This window comes from Myotis daubentonii, chromosome 3, assembly GCF_963259705.1.
Source record: "Myotis daubentonii chromosome 3, mMyoDau2.1, whole genome shotgun sequence".
Taxonomy (NCBI): Eukaryota; Metazoa; Chordata; class Mammalia; order Chiroptera; family Vespertilionidae; genus Myotis; species Myotis daubentonii.
Genome location: NC_081842.1, coordinates 104,899,651 through 104,905,441, shown reverse-complemented (window position 1 = coordinate 104,905,441; position 5,791 = coordinate 104,899,651).

The following is a 5,791-nucleotide window of genomic DNA, read 5'->3' as shown; positions in this document are numbered from 1 at the left end:
CGCGCTCCGAACCAACCATGGAACTGCGGGTGTCTGCCGACCGCGGGGCCGCTGGGGTCAAGGCGGTGCGCGCCGCCCGGGCGGTGGGCTCCGGAGCAACGCCACCGCGCCTGCCCGGGACCCGGCAACGGAGACGGCGGGCGCTGGGCAGGCGGGGGCCGGACCGCGCAGACGACCTCCGCGGCCCCGGGCGTTCCGAACACCCCTCCGCGCCCCCAGGCCCCTCCTCCCGGCGGCGTCGCGGGCCCCGAACCCGAGCGCGGCGCAGAACCCGGCGGCCCAGCTCGGAGCAGCCGCTGACGTAAGCCCCGGGGGCGCGCGCGGACGTGACGCCTGGACACGTGTGTGGCGGCCGGGCGCGCGGGGACTAGCAGAGCCACCCTGCGACGGAGGCCGGCCCCTCCCGGCGCCAGCTGGCCGCGCGGGGACCGCCTAGCGCGGGCGCTTCCTGCTCCGACTGCAGCCCGGCCCTCGACCTGAGCGCGCCCGGCTCCGCGCGGCGCGGGGACTGCTTTTCCGGGTTGGGGCGGGACCGCCCTTCGGGAAGGCGTCGCCGAAGTCGTCAGGCCACACTCCGTGGGGCCACCCCCGGGGGAGCCGGGCCGACGCGTCAGGGCTCGACCAGAACGGCAACTTCAAGGGGGCGTGGGCGGGGTGCTGGCGGGGCGGGACCTGGACGGGTCTGAAAAAACCGTGCGGGTTCTCTTCCCCCGGTTGAGGCACGGGTGCCTGGGGAAGGCGTGTGGCGCGGCCCGCTGGGCTCCTAGTCTCTTAAATGAGATTTCGAGACCCCCTAGAAATGCCAGAAATACGGGTTGGGTCGTGAGGCCCCAGGAAGACAATGGGTGACCCTCCAGTTTAGCGCGCTGCGTCCTCATCCGAGATTCCCGCTGAAGTTAAAGGCTTTGATGCGAGGTGTAGGCACGCACCTTGCCGAGTGAACCACACGTTAATTTAAGGTGCTCCGGGTTAAATTGCTTTTCATACTTTGAGCCACTGACACCAGAATTGGAGGAAGAGGCTACTTGGACGGGATTCAGATATTCTTTGTAGAAGAGACAGTGAGTGATAAGGAGCAAGAGACAGGACTGGGTGAAAAATGGTGCTTTCTGCTTACCATCTCTGTGACTCTGGATTTCTTTAATTTTCTGTGCCTCAATTTCCTCATCTGTAAAAGTGGAATGAAAAAAGTACCTATCTCATAGGTGGGATAGTGAGAATTAAGAGTTTGATATATGCCAATCATAAACATTGCTTAAATGTTAGTTATTTAAAAATATTGTTAGTGTTTAATATTAATATTATCAGTGAATAAAATCAGTTTAAGAAATATGCTGTTAGATGTCCGGCCTGTGTGGCTCAGTGGTTGAGTGTTGACCCATGAACTAGGAGGTCTTGGTTCCATTCAAGGTCAGGGCTCGATCCTAGTGGGGGCTTGCAAGAGGCAGCTGATCAATGATTCTCATCATTGATGTTTCTATCCCTCTCTCCCTCTCCCTTCCTCTCTGAAATCCCTAAAAACATATATATATATATATATATATATATATATATATATATATATATATATAATCGAGAAAAAATTAAGTTTAATCTTAATTTCTTAGAAGGACTACATGCATGGGATTGGTGAATATGATCTGAGTCTTGAAAAAAAATAGATATGATGTTATTCAATCATTCAGTAAATGATTCCTGAGTATTTGTTATGTACAGTCCTTGTTTGGGCTCTGAGAATGGTTCTCATTCAGTTTACCTTCTAGTAAGGGAGCAATGAGGATAGCCACACACTCATGGGAGAGGATTTCAGATGAATAGGTGGGGTGGGGGTGAAGACATTGTAGCAGGAGCTAAAGCACAGGGAGGTAATGCATTTAGGAGAGCATTGAGCTTGGGGGTTGGGGATGGTGCATGGAGTCTCAATTGATCTGATAAGACCTGTACCTCAGTAACAAGGGGTAACCACTGTAGGTTTTTGAACAGCACTATAACATGGTGAGTCAGAGTTTTGAAGGGGGAATACAAAATAATAATAACTAATATTTATTGAGTGCCCACTACGTACCAGGATTTTGCAACAACTCTACATGATGGGTACTATTGTTCTCATCTTCATTATTATAGTTGAAACTCAGACACAGGGAGATTAATTTGTTCAGGATCACACAGCTGATAATATTTGGGAAAAGCTCCAGAGTCCTTTTTCTTAACTACTTAACTAGACTATACCCCTATCAGTTATGTCCGACTCCTACTTATAGTCTAGTTAAGGAGTTAAGATTAACACACTCAACACAGTCAGAAAACAGTTGCACAGCCTGAAATAAAGCACTGAATTTTGTGGGCACACTTTACATAAATTATTTCCTTAGCTGGTCTTCAGAGGAAAAAATTAAATCATATTCTATTTATTCCATTTGTGCCTTTTTATATCATAAAGAACATAATAGTGACAACAGAAAAAAGAATCAGCCACAGTTTCACTTTTATTGGAGAAAATATAATATTTTCCACTCTTAATTTAACACCCAAGCCAGTGGAATTTATTACCAAGATTCCTTCCCTTTCCTTCCACCTCTGGCCTTTCAGTGCAGGTGTCCTCCATGCCCAGGGCTCACTAGCTTTCATTGGAGAAGTGGGATCCCCACCTTGTCATGTTGACATGAGCGTTCAGTGTTCCAGTCAGTGAGGAACTAGTTGTTCAAAAGGCAGTTTGGTTTCAGAGGTGTTGAAACAAAGAACACAATTCTTTGTTCAGGAAAAACAATTATCTGCAGAGAGATTTGGTTTATTTTTCCAAAAATACAACTAACCTATCCACTCTTACCCTGACAGGTGCCTCCCATGGTATGGAGAAATTTCTTCTTGCTTCCACCTTCATGATATTGCACTCCTTTGGCAGTTGTTGAAGGTAGGTGGGATGGGAGTGAACAGGCTGCTGGTTGACCCACATTAGTGACCCCTCCAGGCTGCCAGGCTGGCCTTTCCAGTCCTTCCTTCTTCCTCCTTCCTTGGAACTTTTGATACAGGGAAAGATGGCCTTTGCACATTGGACACTGTGAGCTAGAGCACTCTCTATCAACAGGCCATGCATAGTATTGTGAGGTTTATCTGCCCTGGAAAGTTGCTGGGCTGTGTTTAATGGGTGATTCTGAGGCCTCGAGGAAATGAAAGGGGGAGGGGGAGTCCAGATTTTTGTTAGCTCCTGATTTATGACTCATTTATCACATCTGTTGCATGACAGGTTGGCCTCCTTCCCCCACCCACTGCATCCCAAATTGCATAAAAAGGACATGTGCAAAGCAGGACACCTCTCCTTAACCCGTCTCCCACTCTGTACTACCCTTTAAAGACTATGGGTGTACTGGATACCCTTTCTTTCCTTAAAATATTAGTGAATATTGTTTTTTTAAAACCCCTCACAGGTGATCCCCAAATCTCACCTAGACTGCTGAGCACAATGAGGAAGGCTCCAGCTAGGCAGATAAGCTCTTGCCCTTCTTTCTGTAACTTATAAATTGTGTGCTTTTGCAAATTGGGCAACTTCTGCAATCAGGCTAATGGTATGCATTTTCAGAGCAAAGTGTGGTTGGCTTTTTCTGTTTAGGTTTAGAGATGACTCAGGATGTCATTGGAGCTTGCTGCTTGGGAATTTCTAATGTGGGGAAAGCTTGTGGGAAATTTGAAGGTGGCTGTGAAGCCCCCTGATAATTACGGTAGGAACTTTCATCTTTCTAAAGTACTTTTGTTTCTGGGGTAATTTCCACATGCTCTAACTTTTTTTGAATAATTATGGGTCTTTTAATGCTAGTATTTCATGAACAATGACCATGATATACATTTGCATTATTTTTGTATCCATACTTAGCTAATATTTCTTTAGTGCTCACCTTCTGCCAGATACTGTGCTAAGCACTTTACATATTTTAATTCTTTTAATATATGTTCTATTGTCTGTACATGTTTACAGACAGTAGAACTGAGGTACAGAGAGGCCAAGTGAATTATAATAAGTATATTTAGGATGGCTGCAATGAAACCTCCTCCTGCTGTTCTTCCCAGTGTGATCCCCTTCCTTCAGGTGAAAGCTGGACCTACTGACTCACTTTAAATGAACAGAATATGGCCAAAGTGATGGAACGTCATTTCCAAGATTAGTTTACAAAAAGACTAAGACTTCTGTATTTCTGTCTGTCTCTGAGCCTTCTGTGTGGGTGAAGTAAGCTACCACAATGGGGGTAGCCCTATAAAGGCCAACACCACAAGGAATTAATGCCTCTGGCCAATAGCCAGCAGAGACCCCAGGCCTAGCTGACAATTGGATTGCACTTTTGTGATCCTGAACCAGAGGACCCAGTGACAACAGAGCTGAGCTGATATAGAAACTGTGATAATAAATGTGTTAAAAAAATTTTTTTGTTAATCCTCACCAAAGGATATTTTTTTCATTGATTTTTTTATACAGAGTGGAAGGGAAGGAGGAGGGGGAGAGAGAGAGAGAAACAGAGAAACATTGATATCAGACACATCAATTGGTTGCCTTCTGAACTTGCTCGACCCAGGCCTGTGATCTACCTGCAACTGGAATTGAAACTGTGACTCTTCAGTGCGAGGGCTGACAATCTAATCACTGAGCAACACTGGCCATGGCAGTGTTTGTTGTTTTAAGCCACTAGGCTTGTGGGTAATTTATTACACAGCAATATAACTAATACACTTGTCCGAGGTTAAAAAGCTTGTCTCTATTAAGAATTGCAGATTATAGATAGACTCTGTACATTTTTCCTCTCTTAAATTATTTTTATTATAATGCTACTTAAGTATATAGAAACAAATCTAGGAATGCAGTTTTTATGATTATTGTTGTATACAGCTATAAAAATAAAAAATTGGAATACCAAATTTCATAAATACCCAGAATAATGTTTTTTTATTACTTATTCTGATTTAAATTTATACTTTTTAAAATGATAATGTCATTGCTCTGACCGGTTTGGCTCAGTGGATAGAGCATTGGCCTGCGGACTGAAGGGTCCTGGGTTCAATTCCGGTCAAGGGCATGTACCTTGGTTGCAGGCACATCCCAGTAGGGAGTGTGCAGGAGGCTGCTGATTGATGTTTCTCTCTCATCGATGTTTCTAACTCTCTGTCTCCCTTTCCCTTCCTCTCTCTAAAAAATCAATAATATATATATATTTTTTAAAAATGATAATGTCATATAATGGAAGCTGTACTAAAATGAAATCATTATCTAGTTTGGAAACAATGTCAATGTCCTTCAACAGGAAAATGAACTATGTAAGCCATCCCACAAAATCTTCTGCAACTTGGGAGATTAACTGCTATATGAAAAAAACAAGCTGCAACCAAGAAGCCCCTAAACAATCCCATTTATAGAAAAAGAACCAAAATAAAGTGACAATTTCTTTACATGCTTAAAGGGTATAGGAAGGTCTGAAAGGAGACAGTGAACTGATGACAGTGCTGGTTTCTGGGGAGAGGAGTATGAATGAATGTGGGGAGCTTTTGCTTTGTATTTTCTGTATCTTTATAGGGTTGTGTATTTTTTTTTTGGTCTTTTTTCTTTTTTTGTGGGGGAGGGGGGAAATAAGAATTTATTCCACGTGTTTCTTGTGTAATTAAAAAGAAAGTGTTGTCCTTGCCTTTCTGGGGTTATTTTAGAGTAGGATTTATTAGCTGTAGGGTTGGTGCCAAAATGAGTGACACATAAAAGATCAGCCAGCCAGAAGAGGTGGTCCTTGACGGACAGGCATGGGAGCTTCAGTCAGGC